The sequence below is a fragment of the Dendrobates tinctorius genome, unplaced genomic scaffold (assembly GCF_039654945.1).
Source record: "Dendrobates tinctorius isolate UK_male_01 unplaced genomic scaffold, ASM3965494v1 ptg000081l, whole genome shotgun sequence".
Taxonomy (NCBI): Eukaryota; Metazoa; Chordata; class Amphibia; order Anura; family Dendrobatidae; genus Dendrobates; species Dendrobates tinctorius.
Genome location: NW_027361749.1, coordinates 19,948,177 through 19,971,268, shown reverse-complemented (window position 1 = coordinate 19,971,268; position 23,092 = coordinate 19,948,177). Strand labels below are relative to the sequence as shown.

Here is a 23,092-nt window from a genome sequence, read left to right as displayed (position 1 = left end):
TGGGGGACTGCCAATGCCATTAAGTCCCGGAAGGTGTCAGTGTCCACCAGCCTGAATGACAGCATTTCAACTGCCAGAAGTTTGGCAATGCCAGCATTCAGAGACTGTGCTCGGGGATGGTTTGCCGAGTAAGGGCGCCTTTTATCCCATGCCTGTGCTACCGATGGCTGTGATGGATGGGAACGTGCTGTTATGGGTGGAATCTGACAGGGTCTCCGGACAACAGTGGCAGAGGTTCTTCCTTGGCGATCCTGTGAGGAAGCCGAACCAGCAGTGTGTGAGCTGGAGGAAGAGGGCCCAACACGAACTGAAGAGGTGGTAGGTGGTGCTGTACGTTGGCCTACGTCTTGAGGGTGTCTCTGCAACTCCAACTCGTGCTTGGTGCGCACATGTTTCCACATATTTGTGGTATTGAGGTTGCTGACATTTCTCCCTCTTTTGACTCTCTGATGACACAGCTTGCATTTGACAAAGCAAATGTCATCTGCAACTGTGTCAAAAAAGGACCACGCACTGCAACTCTTGTGAGCGCCCGGTTTGCCTTTGGAAGGAGGAATGCTCCTAACGGGTGCCGAAGTGGAGGGTACAGGCAACCAAGTCTTCCCCCTCCCTCTGCCTCCTGTTTTGGCCGGTAGGGGAATCTCTTCCTCCGAGCTGCTCCCACCACCTTCCTGTTGCTCACGCCATGATGGGTCAAGGACCTCATCATCTTCCCTCCCCTCTTCAAACAGCTGCTTCTCCGGGGTTGTCTCGCCAGCACCGTACGCACCAGAAAGTGGCAACTGAGTCTCGTCATCATCTGATGCGTACTGAGGTGTGCTGACCATAGGCACTGGCCCACTCGCCTCTTCAGATTCAGAGGGACAAAGAAGTTGCGCATCACTGCATACTCCCTCTTCTTCACATTCAGGAATGCTGCTTGGCTGGCCCCCTCTTTCCAAGCCAACAGATTCCGAGAACAGAAGTAGAGATTGTGATGGCTCCTGTCCATGTCTCTCTGACTGCCTGGGCACTTTGGCAGGTGGTGAAGAGACAGATGGTTGCTCTTCGGTGCTCTGACCCTGAGAGGATGCGGAAGTAATTGAAGTCGATGCGTTAGCTGCCATCCATCCGACAACGGCTTCAATTTGTTCCTCCCGCAGCAGTGGGGTACGTTGAGGTCCTACAAAGCTGCGCATAAAGGACTGTTGCCTGCTAAAACTGGGGGATGCTGATCCACTGGTGCCCGCAGCAGGCCCAGAATCCCCACGTCCTCTACCTGTAGAATCCCCACGTCCTCTCCCTGCAGAATCCCCACGTCCTCTCCCTGCTGAAACTCCACGCCCACGCCCACGCCCCCGCGCCTTACTCCCTGCCTTCTTCATCTTGCAAGACTGCTTAAGATAGGCAAAAAAGGACAAAGGGGGGCCTTAGTGTGCTTATTCCTGAACAGCTGGTTACAGGTACAAGAAACACTAATTTTATGAAGTGTGTGTGTGTGGACTAGACTTTAATAGGAGCTGATGTGGCCTACACAAGTTCAAAATGTAGTGTTTGGTGAACTTTTTATGTGGTTTCTTTGTTTGAAACAAACTCAAAGTATGAGAACAAAGAATTGAAACTGATAGTATCACCAACTTTTTGGAGCTATTACAATGCAGGCAGGTAACCTACAATGCAAAAGATGAGGCTCCAAAAAAATTGGGTAATACTAATCTGGCTGCGCCGGCAGGGCACAAGCCAGAAAAAAAGGCTCCTCTATCTACTCCTATATAGTGTTTGCAACCAACCAATGTTGATGGATACGGATGGATGCACACTAATAGGAGAAGAAAAAATGAGCTGCACTCAGAGACAAATATGTGTGAGGCAGTGACGCACGTTGAGCGTCCTACAACCAGACGTAGCTGCAGGACACTCTACTCAGCGTGAGCTGCACTCACACACAGTCAGAGACCTCTCAGACAGCCGTCAACAGTGCAGCTAAGTGGGCGCTGGCACTGACAGGCTGCAGAAAGGCTCCGCTGTGTACTCCTATATAGTGTTTGCAACCACCGTAGATGGAGACGGATGGATGCACACTAATAGAAGAAAAAATGAGCTGCACTCAAATAAAAATATGTGTGAGGCAGTGACGCACGCTGAGCGTCCTACAGCCAGACGTAGCTGCAGGACACACTACTCAGCGTGAGCTGCACTCACACACAGTCAGAGACCTCTCAGACAGCCGTGAACAGTGCAGCAAAGTGGACACTAGCACTGAAAGGCTGCAGAAAGGCTCCGCTGTCTACTACTAGTGTTTGCAACCAACGTATATGGATACGGATGGAAGCACACTAGATTGAAATTATTTAAAAAATGCAGCTCAAAAAATAAAAGATGTATGAGGCAGCAGTGATCACACTGGGTGGCCTACAGCCTGACGTGGCTGCAGGACCCACTCCACAGCGTGAGCTGCACTCACACAGCCCTTGCAGACAGCTGTGAACACTGCTGCTAGGGCAAAGAAGGCTACAGTGGTGGTTTATGTAGCCTGGGTAAAGCACTAGATGTTTGGTGGAATTGCTATTTCTAACTGTCCCTCACAGTCTTCTACAGCAGCCTGTCCCTAACTGAATTCACAGCAGAGTGACCAGAAATGGCGGCTGCGGTGGCTTTTATAGTGCATCATGACATCATTTCGGCAGCCAATCACAGCCATGCCAATAGTTAACATGCCTACATGCCTAACAGGATGTGCCCACACTTCGGAGGATTCCCATTGGCTTAATCAAAGCAAGCAGGCTCATAGCATGATGGGAACTTCCTATTCCGATTCCGATCCCGGAATCCGATATGAAAAAAGTATCGGAATTAAGTATCGGAATTCCGATATCGCTGATATCGGCCGATACCCGATACTTGCGGTATCGGAATGCTCAACACTATTCATGAGTAAGCAACCCAGTGGGATTCAAAGAGTTAAGAAACTCTACAGGGTAATCTGTGAGAATCACACTCTCCTCTTCCGCAATTGTATACGGAGTGATATGTTGAGTGTTCACCTTGAACTTGACTAAGAATTTTGTCGTTCAAGGCTTGAACATCCTCATTCAATGGCGTAAAAATTGATTTATTGGCAATTGCTTCTACCGTTGCATCGATAATCTCAATTGAGTCGCCAAAAGTAGCTGTAATTAAATCACCCTCTTCAATAAAAGAATTTGTGATTTCAATTGTGTCTTCTGGTATACCATATTCATTTGACAACTTTCCATTGCCAAGTTTGAGTAACCATGAGTTGTACTCAAGTTCGCCGTGAGACGTTCTCATATTCTGATGTAACTGGAACCGTGAAAACTGATTCAAGGATTTTGAGTATTTAATGGTGGACTGTACAATATGGGCGCTTTTTCCACCTTCCACTATTGATCACACAACATTTCTTCTTCACAAATAGAAATACACAGGGATGTGAATAAAATAATTTCCTTTATTCAAATATCACTACCAATAATAAAAGAAAGGATACTGATTTTACAAAAATGCAGGGACATTCCACCATAGAGTACCAGCTGTGCACACAACTCTAAACGGACTATAAATGACGCCAATGCTACAAAAGTAAGATTATTGAATCCGCTTAAAAAAGGCACCATTCATAATACCTTTACATAATATCAATGGCTATTACTGCCATATCTTTATTAAACATGCCCCATAATACAAGGGCATAATATTAATCAATGCCTAAAGTGGTCACAATTATGTGGAAATATATTATAAGAAAAAATGCATAGCGCCCAACAATTGCATCTTTAGCATAAAAACATGAACGAATGTGCTTATATCTGGACCAAATAAAAGGTCCCAATTAGCGGAGCCTAACACTATAAATGATCTTGCTACAAATAAAGTTTAAAACCATTGCCTATGAAGTGCACGTGGAAACTCCCGGCGTCCCTGCTGCCCCGACGCGCATTTCGAAATCCTTCGTCAGGAGGCGTCTTCCACTATTGGTAGGGTTTGACGAAAGTCACCACCATTTGTGAAAACTTTTCCACCAAATGTTTTTTTTTCCACATATATCTTTGAACAAATTATCCACAGCGTTCATATTAAAACAGAGAGTCATTGTTACTTCATCCCAAATAACAACAGATGACTCCATAAGCTCCTTTGCTTGAAGTGAGGTTGGCTTAATTTTTGACACTGTGGTCTCATTTGTTGTAATTCCAAGGCCAAACGAGGAATGGTAGGTGCTACCATTTTGTAGTAATGTAGTCGCCATTCCAGTAGAGGCTACAGAGAAAATAAACTTCTTTTCTGCTTGTAGTGTCTTGTGCAAGTGTTGTGCAAAAATGTCTTCCCACTGCCTCCTGGGCCGTCTAGAAAAAAACAGTTTGAGCTAGTGTCGTCTGGCTGTGATGCAGCATTGACTGTTTGCATAATAGCATCGAAAGCTGATTTCTGAGCTTCATTAAGCATAGCTTTCAATTGCTCAGCCTCCTGCTTTATTACAGCATAATTCAGTTGGTCCAGTACTTCATCTGGAACATTTACTGGAGTTGGCAATCCGCAGTCAGCACAGGACTGTTTATTGCTTAAGAGCACTTCATTAACCCCTTTCCTACTATGGACGTACTATTCCGTCCATGTGACCTGGGACCTAAGTCCCAAGGACGGAATAGTACGTCTAGTGCAATCAGCTGCACTCACGTGGTGAGCGCCGCTGATCGCGGCCGTGTGTCAGCTGATTATCACAGCTGACACCCGGCACAATGTGACAGGGGTGGTCATGGACCGCCCCAGACACGTTAACCCCTGGCACACTGTGATTAAACACAACCGCGGTCTACCGGGGGTTAAAGGGAAGCATCGGTAGGGAGGGGGCTGCTGCGGGGGTCTCCTTCCCTGCAGGTCCCCGGATCCAATATGGCGGCGGGGACCTTCGGGGGCCTGCAGGGAGCTGGCTTCCTTAGTGCCTGCAAAGCGCAGGCAAGGAGGAAGCCTGTGTAGTGCCTGTGACAGATTGCTGATCTGTCACAGCAATCTGTCGTGTCTACCTCTTTCCTCATAGACTGTAAGCTTGCGAGCAGGGCCCTCTTTCCTCTTGGTATTTGTTATAATCTACTGTATGTGATTGTTATGCTGTAATGTCTATTGTCTGTACAAATCCCCTCTGAAATGTAAAGTGCTGCGGAATATGTCGGCGCTCTAAAAATAAAATGTATTATTATTATTATTATTATTATTATTATCTGTGATGTGACAGATCAGGGATCTGTCACAGGACAGTGATGTCCCACCTGGGACAATGTAATAAAGTAAAAAAAAAAGTGTCAAAATAATTTTTAAAAAATCGCTAAATAAGTTTAAAAAAAAATATTCCCTAATAAATTCATTTTTTGGAAATAAAAAAAACAAAAACAATGAAATTACACATATTTGGTATCGCCGTGTCCGTAACGACCCGCCCTATAAAACAGTCCCATTAGTTAACCCCTTTAGCTAACCCCTTAAAAAATAAAAATAAAAAACGAAACAAAAAATAATGATTTATTATCATACTGCCGTACATAAAGTGCATTAACGCGCGATCAAAAAGACACAGATAAATATACATGGTACCGCTGAAAACGTCATCTTGTCCCACAAAAAACGAGCCACTACACAGCATTATGAGCGAAAAAATAAAAAAGTTATAGCTCACAGATGCAAAAATAATTATTTTTCATATAAAACTGTTTTCATTGCATGAAAGCGCCAAAACATAAAAAACGACATAAATGAGGTATCACTGTAACCGAACTGACCCGAAGAATAAAACCGCTATATAAATTTTACCGCAGGCGGAACGGTGTAAGCGCACCCCCCAAGAAAATCATGAAACGCTGGTTTTTGTTCATTCTGCGTCACAAAAATCAGAATAAAAAGCGATCAAAAGATGTCACGTGCCTGAAAATGATACCAATAAAAACATCAAATCGTCCCGCAAAAAATAAGACCTCACATGACTTGCTGGGTCAAAATATGGAAAAGTTATAGCTCTCAAAATGTGGTGATGCAAAAACTATTTTTACATTAAATAGCATATTTTAGCGTGTGACAGCTGCCAAAAAACCGCCATAAATAGTAAATCAAACCCCCCCCTCATTATCACCACCTTGGTTAGGGAAAATTAATAAAATTAAAAAAACGTATTTATTTCCATTTTCCCCTTAGGGTTAGGGCTAGGGCTAGGGTTAGGGTTAGGGCTGAGATTAGGGTTAGGGGTGTGTTGGGGTTTGGGTTGGCGTTAGAATTGGGGGGTTTCCACTGTATGGGCACATCAGGTGCTCTCCAAACGCAACATGGCGTCTGATCTCAATTCCAGCCAATTCTGCATTGAAAAAGTCAACTGGCGGTCCTTCCCGTCCAAGTTCTGCCATGCGCCCAAACAGTGTTTTACTTTTGGGGTCCAATTTCTCCTGGTATCCTTGGGAAAATAAAAAAATTAGGGACTAAAAGATCATGTTTTAATTTTTTAATTGTACCGCTGTACGTTATAAACTTCTGTGAAGTTCCTTGGGGGGTCAACTTTCCAAAATGGGGTCACTTGTGGGAAGTTTCCACTGTTTAGGTACATCAGGGGCTCTCCAAATGTGACATGGCGTCCGATCTGAATTCCAGCCAATTTTGCATTGAAAAAGTCAAACGGCGCTCCTTCCCTTCTGAGCTCTGCCATGCCCCGAAACAGTGGTCCCCCCCACATATCAGGTATCAGCATACTCAGGACAAATTGCACAATAACTTTTGCTAGTCCAATTTCTCCTGTTACCCTTGGTAAAATAAAAAAAAATTGAACCTGAAGTATTTTTTTGTGAAAAAAAGTTAAATATTCATTTTTTTTTAAATATTCAAAAAATTTCTGTAACACACCTGAAAGGTTGATAAACTTCTTGAATGTGGTTTTGAGCACCTTAAGGGGTGCAGCTTTTAGAATGGTGTCACTTTTGGGTATTTTCTATCATATAGACCCCTCAAAGTGACTTCAAATGTGATGTGGTCCGTAAAAATAAAATGGTGTTGCAAAAATGAGAAATCGCTGGTCAACTTTTAACCCTTATAACTTCCTAACAAAAAAAATTTTTGGTTCCAAAATCGTGCTGATGTAAAGTAAACATGTGGGAAATGTTACTTATTAAGTTTTTTATGTGCCGTATCTCTTTGATTTAAGGGCATAAAAATTCAAAGTTGGAAAATTGCGAAATTTTCAAAATTTTTGTCAAATTTCTGTTTTTTTACAAATAAACACAAGTTATTTGAATGAAATTTTACCACTAACATGAGATACAATATGTCACAAGAAAACAGTGTCAGAATCACCGAGATCCATGGAAGCGTTTCAGAGTTATTACCTAATAAAGGGACAGTGGTCAGAATTGCAAAAAATTGGCCTGGGAGTTAACGTGCAAACAACCCTTGGTAGTGAAGGGGTTAATATCACAGAGTCAGTTGCTCATCAATTTCTGGAGTATACCACCTGGTGTAATCCTCCATAAATTCGGTTTTATATTTTTGCCATAATACCAATGGCTTAGCTGGTTCCCCATATACACAAATTCTAGCAAATAATTAGCAAAGTTAGTAGGGCATTTTGAAAGCGATTGCATCCGTTATACAATCTTCCCATTGGGAATTGTCTTCCAAAAGATGAAGATCAATGCACGCATTTTTATACGTGTCATGTACGACTCCATTGACAGTCCTTAACCCCTTTCTGTCATGTGACGTACTATATCGTCCATGTGCCCTGGGACTTAATTCCCAGGGATGGGATAGTACGTCACAGTGATCAGCGGCGCCCACGTGGCGAGCGCCACTGATCGCGGCTGGGTGTCAGCTGATTATCACAGCTGACACCCAGCACAATGTGTCAGGGGCGGTCACGGATCGCCCCCGACACGTTAACCCCTTGCACACCACAATCAAACATGATCGCGGTGTACCAGGGGTTAAGGGGAAGCATCAGCAGGGAGGGGGCTCCCTCCGTGCTTCCTTGAGCCCCCCACAGCAGAGCAAAGTGCTGCGCTGCTGCCGGGGGCTCCATCCCTGCAGGTCCCCGAATCCAAGATGGCGACCTTCGGGGGCCTGCAGCGAACTGTCACATGACAGCTATGTCCCCCCTGGGACAATGTAATAAAGTTAAAAAAAGGTGTAAAAATAATTTTTAAAAAATCGCTAAGTAAATTAAAAAAAAAAATATTCCCTAATAAATTCATTTTTTGGAAATAAAAAAACAAAACAATAAAAGTATACATATTTGGTATCGCTACGTCTGTAATGACCCGCCCTATAAAACTGTCCTACTAGTTAACCCCTTTAGCGAACCCCTTAAAAAATAAAAATAAAAAACAAAGCAAAAAATAATGATTTATTATCATACCGCCAAACAAAAAGTGCAGTAACACGCGATCAAACAGACGCATATAAATATCCATGATGCCAATGAAAACGTCATCTTGTCCAGCAAAAAACGAGCTGCCATACAGCATCATCAGCAAAAACATAAAAAGTTATAGCTCGCAGAATAAAGCTATGCAAAAATAATTATTTTTTAGATAGAATTGTTTTCATTGCATAAAAGCGCCAAAACATAAAAAAGACCCAAATGAGGTATCGTTGTAACCGTACTGACCAAAAGAATAAAACCGCTTTATCAATTTTACCGCAGGCGGAACGGTGTACGCACCCCCAAAAGAAATTCATGAAACGCTGGTTTTTGTTCATTCTGCGTCCCAAATATCAGAATAAAAAGCGATCAAAAGATGTCACATGCCGAAAAATGATACCAATAAAAACGTCAACTCGTCCCGCAAAAAATAAGACCTCACATGACTCGGTGGGTCAAAATATGGAAAAATTATAGCTCTCAATATGTGGTGATGCAAAAACTATTTTTACAATAAAAAACTTTTTTTTAGCGTATGACAGCTGCCAAAAATAAAAACCTCCTATAAATAGTAAATCAAACCCCCATTATCACCCCCTTAGTTAGGGAAAAATAATAAAATTAAAAGAAAATGTATTTATTACCATTTTCCCATTAGGATTAGGGTTAGGGCAGGGCTAGGGTTAGCGTTAGGGCTAGGGTTAGGGCTGAGATTAGCGTTAGGGGTGTGTTGGGGTTAGGGTTGGTGTTAGAATTGAAGGGTTTCCACTGTTTGGGCACATCAGCTGCTCTCCAAACGCAACATGGCATCTGATCTCAATTCCAGCCAATTCTGCATTGAAAAAGTCAAACGGCGCTCCTTCCCGTCCAAGCTCTGCCATGCGCCCAAACATTGTTTTACCCCCACATATCGGGTGTCAGCCTACTCAGGACAAATTGCAAAACAACTTTTGGGGTCCAATTTCTCCTGTTACCCTTAGGAAAATAAAAAATTGGGGGCAAAAATATCATTTTTGTGGAAAAAAATGATTTTTTTATTTTCACGCCAGGGCGTTATAAACTTCTGTGAAGCACTTGGGGGTTCAAAGTGCTCATCACACATCTAGATAAGTTCTGTGGTGGGTCTAGTTTCCAAAATGGGGTCACTTGTGGAGAGTTTCCACTGTTTAGGTACATCAAGGGCTCTCCAAAAGCAACATGACACCGGCAGACCATTCCATCAAAGTCTGCATTCCAAAACGTCACTACTTCCCTTCCAAGCCCTGACGTGTGCCCATACAGTAGTTTTCTCCCACATATGGGGTATCAGCGTACTCAGGACAAATTGGACAACAATTTTTGGGTCCAATTTCTCCAGGTACCCTTGGGAAAATAAAAAATTTGGTGACTAAAAGATCATGTTTGTGGAAAAAATATGATTTTTTTATTTTCATGCCCGGGCGTTAGAAACTTCTGTGAAGCACGGGGGCTTCAAAGTGCTCACCACACATCTAGATAAGTTCCTTGGGGGTCTAGTTTCCAAAATGGTGTCATTTGTGGGGGGTTTTCACTGTTTTGGTACATCAGGGGCTTTCCAAACTCGACATGGTGTCCGATCTCAATTCCAGCAAAAAACGTCAAATGGCGCTGCTTCCCTTCCGAGCTCTGCCATGCGCCCAAATAGTCGTTTACACCCACATATTGGGTATCAGCGTACTCAGGACAAACTGCACAATAACTTTTAGGGTCCTGTTACCCTTGGGAAAATAAAAATGGGGGGTGTAAAGATCATTTTTGTGGAAAAAATATGATTCTTTTAATTGTACCGCTGTACGTTAAACTTCTGTGAAGCCCTTGTGGGTTCAAAGTTCTCACCACATATCTAGACAAGTTCCTTGGTGGGTCTAGTTTCCAAAATAGGGTCACTTTTGGGGTGTTTCTACTGTTTAGGTACATCAGGGGCTCTCCAAATGTGACATGGCGTCCGATCTGAATTCCAGCCAATTTTGCATTGAAAAAGTCAAACGACGCTCCTTCCCTTCTGAGCTCTGCCATGCGCCGAAACAATGGTTCCCCCCACATATCAGGTATCAGCGTACTCAGGACAAACTGCACAATAAGTTTGCAGTCCAATTTCTCCTGTTACCCTTGGTAAAATAAAAAAAATTTAAAAAAGTATTTTTTTGTGAAAAAAAGTTAAATGTTAATTTTTTTTTAAATATTCAAAAAATTTCTGTAACACACCTGAAAGGTTGATAAACTTCTTGAATGTGGTTTTGAGCACCTGAAGGGGTGCAGTTTTTAGAATGGTGTCACTTTTGGGGATTTTTTATCGTATAGACCCCTCAAAGTGGCTTCAAATGTGATGTGGTCCGTAAAAATAAAATGGTGTTGCAAAAATGAGAAATCTCTGATCAACTTTTAACCCTTATAACTTCCTAACAAAAAAAAATTTTGGTTCCAAAATTGTGCTGATGTAAAGTAAACATGTGGGCAATGTTACTTATTAAGTTTTTTGTGTGCCGTATCTCTGTGATTTAAGGGCATAAAAATTCAAATTTGGAAAATTGCGAAATTTTAAAAATTTTCACCAATTTTCCATTTTTTTCACAAATAAACGCAAGTTATTTGAATGAAATTTTACCACTATCATGAAGTACAATATGTCACGAGAAAACAATGTCAGAATCACCAGGATCCATGGAAGTGTTTCAGAGTTATTACCTCATAAATGGACAGTGGCCAGATTTGTAAAAATTGGCTTGGTCATGAACGTGCAAACCACCCTTGGGGTTAAGGGGTTAAGTCAGCATAAGACTTTGCTCCTCTTGCGTGAAATAAAAGGAGTCTTAGGTAATACAGCTCACCATCTGTTAAAGAGACTGTATACATTCGGGCAATTGTTTTGTTTTCCCAAATTGAGCCCAACGATTTTTCCATCCTTCTGGTACAGCATTTCTATCCCAGACATAGTGTTCAGGGATTTCACTGTACAAATACTGACGGGTGGAAGCGTCAACTCTGTTTAGCTCAAAATAAGCCTGCAGTGTAGAGGCTTTTGAGTCCAAAATAACCATAACCTCCTTACCATCTTTGAAAAACACTTGCTGCATGTTTTCGAGGTGCACAGCCAGCCTTTTAATGGTATGTGAAGCATCATGCATTTTATTTTTTCTGATTCTTCACATGCCCTCAGGGGCGCTTACCTACCGAGAATCTAGGTACATGGCTGGTTCATTCCAGTTTAATGTATCAAACTTGATATTAGCACAGTCATGCCCTTTGTATACATATTTGAAAAGATATTTAACACTTTTTATTGAAACACGTATCTCTGCATTGATATGGAAATTGTACTTGAGAAATAAATAGGGGTTGTATGGAACTACCCATCTATTGTCGAATTCTCGTATTCCTCGGCTGCTTTTCACAGTATTGCGTCGACAGTACTGTGGGTAACCATCAACATTGGGGTTTGTCTCTGTATTAAAATCCTTTGGGAATTATCTTGTGCATTGACCATCTGTCATGCATATAGCACCAGGTTGTTCCTCACCTCATGGGTCATAAATCATGTGCTTCTTCACTGCCTCATGCAGTTTTGGATTTGCTGTCCCATTTGGGATTTCAGCAGAGACCGATTCATCAATTCTGTTTTTGTCCCACGGTTTATCTTCCTCTCCGAGGATTAAGAGCATTTGAGCGTGTGGTAGTCCACGCTTTTGAAATTCTATTACATGCACATAGGCAACTACACGTCCAAAAATGTACTTTTTCAAAATCTCGTTAAGCACAGCTTGGAGTTTGATTTTAAATACTCGTGCAACCAAATCAGGTCTGAACTCTGGCCTTTGCCATGGTTCTAAGTTTTCAGTAATTTCTTTCAACTTTGGGTTACAGGTCATCGTAACAAAAAGATCTGGCTTTCCGAACTTTCAGACAATTGTCATGGCGCCTTGGTAATTTTGCTGCATAGCTCTTGGGCTTCCAATGAAACTAGATGGTAAAATTACTTGTGTCCCAGCTTTTAACCCTTGGTGTAAAGCAGCATTATGGATGTGATCCATAATGCCGGCATAACTGTCGACGCATAATGCCTTTTGATTTTGTTTTATATATTCGATCCTGTCGGATTCAATTTTGATGTAACTGTCAACAATAAATTGTTGCGTCAAATTCCCAGCATTTAAAAGGGGATTGAACTTGTCCCAAATGGCAAGCCTGTATGCATAATACTGCAGCAGGGTATTTTTTTTCTTGTCAATCTTGATCCACTGGTATGGATGGTAGATCAATGTCACCAATTCCTTGATGTTGCACACTTAGGGCAATTGGAGTTGTCAAATTTATTGTCCATCCACTGTCCCCATATGGGAATAGAAGTGGATATGCCATTGCATCACACTTTCTATGAATAAAGCTGATTTGAACTGTTTGGTTTTCACTTTTCAGGTGAACTCTGAAGTCCCTATTAAATGGAGGTTTATCCAATGCATTTTGATAAATTATAGCTACTTCATTGCACCTTGATGCATTGTAGCGCCTCTGGTCATCATTGTAGTCATTTATAATTGACATCGTTATTTCAAGTGGATCGCGATTTTCTAATTCAGCAATCCTCTCTTCCTCTCTTTCAAATTTCCTCATCATTGTGAAGACTCTTGCAAGTGGGTTAATTGCTTTCATTTTCTCTCCAAGAGATGACAGTGCTGGGAAGCACTTTTTATTTGCTTGACTTCTTGTACTTAATGCTTCTTCTCTGTCCAAGATATAAGTCTGGGCATACTTGGGAGTACTACCCACAGCGGGATGCAATGGGGCAGTTCTGTGGAAAATTTGTCCATGAATTAGAAAACAGTATGTACCATGCCCAGGAGGTGGCGCAACTTTTGCTCCCATTGATGCCAAAGCAAGAAAGATATTATATTGCCTTATATTAGCAATAAAGTTATTGGAGTGTTGATGCTCTCCTTTCATCAACTTGACTAATTGATCAACCATATGAATGAGACGTAATTGGATGCGCCCTCTCTTGCAGCAGGAAGGGAATGTTTTGTCCTGCACCATTTCATCTTTGAAATTTTTAGATTGGCAGAACTGATATCAAAATGTCAGTTCACCAGCATAGTGCTCTTCAATACGTGTCTCATCAATTTGATTAAAAAGCCCTCTAGTGGCAAATGTAACTTGCCGTCGTCAAGTGGCTCTTGCATTTTGGATACATCTTCTATCTTGTTCTCGTCTTTGTGAAATTTGTGTATCACTTTGTGCATTGCGTGTTGCTCGTTGTTGTGCAGCATTGGATGTTCTATGTGATTCAGTTACTTCATTCATTTCTCTTGCTCTGGCCGCCCTCTGTCGGGCTGCATCAGCAGTTCGACAATTTTGTTCGTATTCTGTTTCATTAAGACGCAGGTTACACATCCATCTGTGATTCGCTTCTATATGTGCAGCAGCGCAATCAATTTGATCCATTTTTGCAATATTGCCTCACACTGTTGCCTGAGTGTTGCCTCACAATGTTGCCCCACAGTGTTGCCTCACAGGCTAACGTTCAAAAAAGGCTTATGCCTTAACTCTTCACCAGGGAGAGCTCCTCTCCTTATTAGATATGTCACTTAACTCCTATACAGGGCCTTACAGTACTTAGGTATCCATGGTTACGCCCACGCATATAGTCAGTAGCTGCTAGTGGTAGTAACTATGGATACCTAAGTTACTGTTGAGCTGTGGATGATTCATGATGCCCAGACAAAAAGTTGGGCTGTGGATGACTCATTGTGCACAGACACATGGACACATCCAAATTAGGTATATGGATAGCGCCATATATTCCATGGCACTTTACATGTGGAAGGAGCAAATATAGACAAGTACAATAAACATGAGCAAAAAAAGACACACAAGTACAGAAGGAGAGAGGACTCTGCCAAGAAGGCTCACAGTCTACAGGGGATGGGTGAGGATACACTAGGAGAGGGTAGAGCTGGTCGTGCTGTGGTTCAGTAGACTGAGGATCACTGCAGGTTGTACGAATGGCAGGTATATCGTGGCACAACTGTGTTGGTGCTCAAAAGAGTTTCCCATACCAGAATAATAGCAAAATAAATTTTGGCACTCAACTTGGAAATAAATGATGAATTAATTTTCTTTGCAGTCAAGGGTAAATGTTTCGGTCAATACATCTGACCTTCATCAATACACTGCAATGAAAAAAACCAAATAAATAACTACAATCAATTCATTCATGAATATAGAAAGAAACTACGATGCAACTAACAGTGCACAAATAGTGAGGAACAGGGATGGAAAAGGAGGAGGAGGAAGACATACCCAACTGCTCCTGAGATGTCCCCCAAGTCATTTCCCAGCAAGATGTCCGCAGGCAAATCCTCCATCAGGCCGACCTCAACAAGGCCATTCCCAACTACCCAGTTCAGGTGAATCTTGGCAGTGAGCAATCGATCTATGGCTCCCCCGGCTACACGGACGGCTACTGTTCGGTCCGTCTTCTCTTGGTCCCGGACGAGATGAGGCTTCACAAGGGTCAAAGTTGATCCAGAATCTCTTAGTCCCTGCATACGCTTCCCATTAATCCACACCGCCTGTCGATGCTGTTGTCGATTACCTGCCCGGGCTGCTTGCACGGGGTCTACTTCATGCAGCACTTCCTCCATCTCTTGCATCCCCAGATTAGTCCTAGCCCCCAATGCCGGGTCAGCTTCGCCTTGGTAGTAGTGTACAGTGGTCCGGTTGACGGCAGCCATTCCAGCCTTTAGCCACTGGGTACGCTGAGTCCGGTTGGGACATTGTCTTTGCAGATGCCCCAGCTGATGGCAGGTGTAGCATCACGCCCCAGGGGGACTCTGGTAGGCCGGGGTTTTAGCAGGTCCCCCGACAATCTTCTGTGGTTTAGGGGCCTCCAGACCCATGGGAGAGGCCCTAGTGACAGTGTTTGATCATGGCAACTGAGACCTCCTGGCATCATGATGTTCATTAGCCAGACGAGCGGCCTCCTCAAGATTCATTGGCCATCTGTCTCGAAGCCATTCTTGTGTCTCGGGGTTTAGTCCAGTAAAGAATCGCTCTAACAAGAAGAGCTGGAGGACGTCCTCCTTAGTGGTTGCTCCCTTGTACCCACTGTAGCAGTGAGTGCCGTAGTTTACAGGCCCATTCAACATGGGTATCTGTTACCTGTTTTATAAGTCTGCGGAACTTTTGGCGGTATGCCACTGGTGTCAGCGCATACCGGGCCAAGATCACTTCTTTGTCCCGCTCATAGTCCATGCAGTTCTCATCAGGTACCGTGCGATAGGCGTCCGCTCTGCCATCTCCATCTTGGCTAGCTCTATCCTGGTCTGCTCTGTCATCTTTTCCTTCAGATCAGTACGCATGTCAGCCATAGAATGCCAGTCTGCTCTTTACCTCCCTCTGGAATTCAGTCTCTTCCACGTTCACATTGGGAGGCGCTGCACTGTCGTGTTCCATGATGGCTGCTATCAAATCCGCTTTTGTTTTGTTGCTGGCGATTAACCCTTGAGCTTCCACCATGTCTTTTAATGTATTCCTCTTTAACTTCTGGTAGTTGTTTTCCATTCAGTCCTTTACTGCTATAGGCGGGGTATCATATCCCACCGCTGCCACCAGTGTAACGGGGACTTCTGTGCTGTAATACCTCTTACATTACCACCCCGTGTTTCAGGAGGTCCACTCTGCTTCTCCTTACTTCTGGATGAAGGACGCTGGCTCGAAAGGCTTTGTAACATGGGAACATATAAAAGATCACTGCTTCTCCACGTATTTCCAGTGTGACAACATTTTACTCACCGGTCTCAGAATGTATATACATACAGAGATCAGGACAATCAATATGTGGTGGGCCAGTAGATAACAGGCTCCAATTCAGATGCCAGACGTACATTACAATAGCCGCAGGTGGCCGGCGACCCACGATCATTTACCGTGGGATTTACAAAGGTGGGGTGAGGTCAGAAGTGGGATATCTCGTTTACCTCTGCCCAGGGATTGCAGCCGGTCGGATGCTGCATTAGGGGTATGCCTCTCACATTGCACTTATCATACATGCATCTCCTATTCGGGGATAACAGGGATAAATAAACTTTTTTTCTTTACAATTGTGGATTTTTTCAATTTATTTAAAATTTAACATAACAATTATCATAACATTTTAGTCTCTCTAAGATTTTTGCTTTTCATGATCCTTCTTTGACTGGGAAACCTGTACATCCCAAGAGATTATTGCTTATAGAAAATGCACTGATAGCGATATTATGGTATACCTTAGGTCAGTATAGTCCTTGCCCTAACAGTAATTGAGGCAGGACAGCTTTGGAGTCCTTTGATAGACCAAGACTTCATATATAAAACCATTTCCGAATGTAGGGTTGATAGAGGATAAATGAAAGGAGACAGTTTTTTTCATCGCAATAAGTACAATAGTTGCAAATACTGTCCTGACTGTGCCACAAATCTATGTGTGCAGCACACGTGTTTGAGTAGAGAAAGAATAGATATAATTTATTAGCAGCACTACTGGAGTTAAATCTAGAAGTATTTTAAAAGGATTCCCTGTCGCGTAGAAGTATATGGAACAGGAAATGGTGACTAAACACGTTTGTTAGACTATTGCTTTTGTTTAGACTCAATGTCCTATAAAAGAATTTGGAGGATACAACATTCTTTACACATTGAAATGCAAGCATGAGCGTCTATGCATCTTTAGCAAACAATAAAATGTTCTAAGTGGAAAATGTAGTTTACCCAGGAGTCCAATTATGTTTTGAGAATTGCATTGTCTTGACTCAGAAGAGCTTTTCTGACAAGACGCTTGTCACATACACATTCTGTCATCCTACCATTTGTCACTTCAGCACTAAAAAAAGACAAAACAGTATGGTGGTATTATAAACAAAAACCGGTATCTGTAATCCCACTGACATCAACAGATTAAGAAGTGTCAGACAAGATTTAAAGTTCTGTAATGGATAGACAACACAAGTAATGTCTCCAAGTGAAATACCATATATCTAAAAAAAAAATGTAAAGTAATCCATCCTTATTTAATGTGATTCTGTCACTAGATTTGCCAATACAAGCTACAGTGTATATATTTTCAAACAGATCTCATAGACCTGATGAGACTAGTATATAAGTTGGTGTACATGCAGCATGTAGGCGCATGTTCACACTGGCCACTAAACAGACAAAACCTAAAATAAAAACAATATAAGAAAATACCCTTCAGTAAATAAATAAAAATCAATAATGCATGAAAGCAATATAGGGTACTTAGTTTAACATAATTTTGATGAAAAAAACATAAAAGCCATCCCACCACGTCAAGGTGATCCTCTTCATGATGGTCCTAACCTTTGGTATTAAAACCTTACTATATGTTAAGTGAAATAATGTGAATAGGAGCTGAGAAGGACTGAGACCCGGCTAATGGACAACCAGCCATGTGTAACTATATGAATGTAATGTCCAGCTCAAGGAAAAAGGAGGCCACAGTCTTATTGTCACATACTGCAAAAAAACTGAAGCAAAAACCTAAAGCGATGAACTGGAATATATGTTGGTGAGCATGCAGTGAGTAGGCACATGTTCACACTGGCCACTAAACAGACAAAACCTAAGAGGAAAAACAAAATAGGTAAATACCCTACAGTAAATAAATAAATAGCAATAGTGCATGAAAATAACATGGGGTACTTGGTTAACATAAGTTTGATCATAAAAATGTAAAAGCCATACCACTGCGTCAAGGTAACACTATTCACATTACATCACTTGAAATATGGTAAGGTTTTAATACTAGAAGTAATGACCATCCCAAATAGGATCACCTTGACATGGTGGGTTGGCTTTTACATTAGTCAACATTATATTAACTAAGCAACATATTTTATTTTCTTGCACTATAGCTATTTATTTACTGCAGGGTTTTTCCTTATTTTTTTTTTTCTTAGGTTTTGTCTGTTTAGTGTCCAGTGTGAACATGCGTCTACATGCTGCATGCACACTAACTTATTGCCCAGTTCATCTCTTTAGGTTTTTCTGTCAGTTTTTTGCCCTTTGTGTAGCTGGGTCTCAGTCCATCTCAGCCCTTATTCACATTACGTCACTTGACATATAGTAAGGTTTTAATACTAAAAGATAGGATCATCTTGAATAGGATCACCTTGACATGGTGGGGTGGCTTTTAATTTTTTTAGTCAAAAATATGTTAACTATGTACCGTATATATTATTTTCATACACAATTGCTATTTATTTAATTACTGCATGGTATTTGCTTTGTTTATTTTCTTCTTAGGTTTTGTCTGATGAGACTGATGTACATACTATGGCAGAATATAATGTATATTATATTCCTGATATTAATACAAGCATTTTATACGTCCAGTTGTAAAATAAAATAAACCATGAGTCCAAATGTGTTAAATCTCCACCCACCCAGCCTGTCCAGCAGCTGTAGCTTGTGCTGAACTATATGAGATCTCAATAGGGAGGAGGGACACTGATGAGCTGTCAGTAACAATGGTTGGGCATTTGACAGAGATTGAGTAAAACTTTCATAAAGGATTACACCGAGATTCTAACATGGGTTCTAAGAAAACCACTTTGAACACGGAGTATTAAAACATTTATTTTAGACCAGCTTTAGTAAATAACAGGGCGCATACTATCAGCAGTTTTTACATCTACCTTCACTCATATTGTAATTTCCTGAATAGACAGTTCTATAAACTGTGCGCCTACTGACACATGATTAAGTTGAGTAATAGCAATCAGTTCCAGAAAAATAAATTTTTTACTCCAAATGGTTGTTTTATCCAATTGCTGCTACTATATCACAGTACAGTTAATGTTTTGTGACTATGTCTTAATTCTTGTTGGCATACTCAAGTGAATTAGCAACTGTCATGTTCCAGGTTGGGCTTTACTATTCGTGATCTCTTGCTCGACCTGGTCAAGAGCGGGTTCACTCTTTCTGGCCTCTCTTTGGTGTGTGATCAGCTATTTCTTCCTGTTGCTGTCGGCAGAGCATGTCAGTTATAGTTCCTGCCTCTGGCTTGAGCAGCTGACCCCATTGTGCCCTGGTTTGTCCTTTGCCGTCTCTGACTCCCCGTGCCTGTCCTCTCCCTAAACCCTGACCTGACCTAGTTATTCTCCTTTCCGTGTTTGGATCCCTTAGTGTTTGACTCAGCTTCTATTTTGACCTGGTTCCCGTTTCATGTCTTGGATTTCCCGCTCCCGACCAGCTCTGACCTTCTGACTTCGCTTTTGCTCTGCTCCTTTTGTACCAAGCCCTCATCCTGTTACCGACTCGGTTTTTCTGACAATTCTACCATCCCCTTGCTGTCCCCGTGCTGTGGCCTCGCGGCTGCCCTGCGAGTCTATCTAGGTGGTGTGCTACTCTATCGCCCCCTGGTGGTGATTACACGGTCTCGCTCTGTGGCCTCGTGAGAGCAACCTTTTGGTTAACAACCTTGTGTATAGAGGCATATACAGTTGTGCTCAAAAGTTTACATACCCCAGCAGAATTTTTGCTTTCTTGGCCTTTTTTCAGAGAATATCAATAATCACACCAATATTTTTTCCACTCATGGTTATTGGTTGGGTGAAGCCATTTATTGTTAAACCACTGTGATCTATCTTTTAAATCAAAATGACAGCCCAAAACATCCAAATGACCCTGATCAAAAGTTTACATACCCTGGTGATTTTGGCCTGATAACATGCACAGAAGTTGACACAAATGGGTTTGAATGGCTACTAAAGGTAACATCCTCACCTGTGACCTGTTTGCATGTAACCAGTGTGTTTGCATAAAAGCTGAGTGAGTTTCTTCTGAGTGACTCTTGCATCTTTCATCCAGCCACTGACGTTTCTGGATTGTGAGTCATGGGGAAAGCAAAAGAATTGTCAACGGATCTACGGGAAAAGGTAGTTGAACTGTATAAAACAGGAAAGGGATACAAAAAGATATCCAAGGAATTGATAATGCCAGTCAGCAGCGTTCAAACTTTGATTAACAAATGGAAAATCTGGGGCTCTGTAAAAACTAAACCACTGTCAAGTAGACCCACAAAAATTTCATCCACAACTGCCAGGGAAATTGTTCGGGATGCAAATAAAAACCCACAAAAAACATCAGCTGAAATACTGGACTCTCTTAAAACTAGTGGTGTGGCTGTTTCAAGATGTACAATAAGGAGGCACTTGAAGAAATATGGACTGCATGGTCGAATCGCTAAAAGAAAGCCATTACTGCACAAATGCCACAAAGTATCTTGCCTACAATACGCAAAACAGCACAGAGACCAGACTCAAAATTTATGGAGCAAGGTAATTTGGAGTGATGAGACCAAAATTGAACTTTTTGGCACAACCATAAGCACTACTTTGGAGAGAGGTCAATAAGGCCTACGATGAAAGGAATACCATTCCTACTGTAAAGCATGGAGGTGGATCGCTGATGTTTTGGGGATGTGTGAGCTACAAAGGCACAGGAAACTAGGTCAAAGTTGAATGCAGCACATTATCAGCATATACTGTAGAAAAATTTGCAATCATAAGCCCAGAAGCTGTGCATGGGACGTACTTGAATGTTTCAACATGACAATGATCCAAAACACATGGCCAATTTGACCTGTCATTGGCTACAGCAGAACAAAGTGAAGGTTCTGGAGTGGCCACCTCAGTCTCCTGACCTCAATATCATTGAGATCTCAAGCGCGCAATTCATGCTAGACAGCTCCGGAATTTACAGGAACTGGAGGCTTTTTGCCAAGAAGAGTGAGCAGCTTTACCATCCGAGAAAATAAAGAGCCTCATCCACAACTACCACAAAAGATTTCAAGCTGCCAAGTTGACCTGTCATTGGCTACAGCAGAACGAAGTGAAGGTTCTGGAGTGGCCATCTCAGTCTCCTGACCTCAATATCATTGAGCCGCTCTGAGGAGATCTCAAGCGCGCAGTTCATGCTAGATAAACCAGGAATTTACAGGAACTGGAGGCTTTTTACCAAGAAGAGTGGGCAGCTTTACCATCTGAGAAAATAAAGAATCTCATCCACAACTATCACAAAAGACTTCAAGCTGTCATTGATGTTACATGGGGCAATGCACAGTATTAAGAAATGAGGTATGTAAACTTTTGATAAGGGTCATTTTGATATTTTGGGTTGTCACTATGATTTAAAAAGAGACAACACAATAGTAGTAAACAATAAATGGCATCACCAAACCACTAACTATGAGTGAAGAAAAAGTTTTGATGTTTTCATTCATATTCTGTGAAAAAAGGCCAAGAATGCAAAAATTCTGCCAGGGTATGTAAACTTTTGAGCACAACTGTACCTTTATCTTACACTAGTTGTCTTATTTCTATGCCTTGTCATCCCAACTGCACCAGCACGTCATTTGAAATACATCTGTATACTGGGTGTTTGCAAATCCTATGACTTGCCACCTTTGCTTGCTCCAACATATTGAACTGCACTAGCACTTTTGTGGTTTCTACTGTTTATTCAGTTCTATTATGAATCAAGTTCATTTTTGCCTACTACAATTCTGATTGACAACTAGAGGTCATAAACATATGTGGTGATTGTTACTGCATAGGCATTTCTGCACTTTTTTCATTCATTTTTATGATCATGTTTGAATATAATCCTTCAATAACCATTGTTTAATTTTTGGATTTTCATATTTGTATTGCATTATAGGTCTTGTATAGGTTTTTACTATATCACAGGCCATTTTGACATAAGGGTTTATCTAGGAGCTGCATAAAACCTAAGTATGTGTACTCTATACTTTGGCTTAAATACTACATTGATAAACTGCAATAAAACTGCAGTCATTGTCAGAGTGATTTCCCATATGAAGTAATTTTGCAAAAGCCCCAATACCATTTTTCGGGCAAAAAAAATCCCAATTTTTTGTGCATGCCACATTTATGCCATTATTTTAAAATTTTATTGTCACATCACAAAACAAAAATCATTGGAAAAGCTCAAAGGAGGGGGTAAGGCTGCATATGTCCTATAAAAATTACTATAATTTACTTCTGAAAGGGCCACAAGTTGTAGAAAAAAAATGATACAATCCCATGGCTGGCCTGGATTTCAAATTCACAGTAAGAGATGCATGTAATTTACTAAAAGGCCTCTTATTAATTTATCATGTGTTCTTTTTTATTATTATTATGAATAGCAAAAGGATAGATGGTGTCAATAAAATCTCCTGATTTTTTAAATGTCACTGAGGTTTTTAAGGTTTTTTTTAGACCAAAAACAAAAGGAAATAATGTTCTTCGAGAACAACCACATCAAATTATCAACACACAGGTCCAGACCTATCAAGAATCTCCCATCAGTCATAATCTTATATTTGAACCCCATCTTTCTCAAATTATAATGAACACCTTGCCAAACTGATGTAATGGACAAAGAAAACAGTTTATCCTTAGGTACTCGTGAAGAGCAGTTCCTATTGAAGGAGCAAAATTGTGGATGAAAACCGTATGCCCCTTAGAACAGAGACTTGCCAATAGATTCTTGTCAATGGTTATTCACAGCAAACTCAGCTAGAGGTAAATAATAAACTCAATACTTCTGATTCTCTGACACAAAGCACCTAAGATAAGTTTCAAGATCCTGATTAACTTGTTCAGTTTGCCCATAAGAGCTTAT

At 41.5% G+C, this 23,092-nt stretch overlaps 1 pseudogene; it reads right to left on the bottom strand.

Annotated features, from left to right (window-relative positions):
• Nucleotides 1–11,577: 11,577 nt before the first annotated feature.
• On the bottom strand, nucleotides 11,578–12,438 carry LOC141096913 (uncharacterized; annotated as a pseudogene).
• Nucleotides 12,439–23,092: the final 10,654 nt, after the last annotated feature.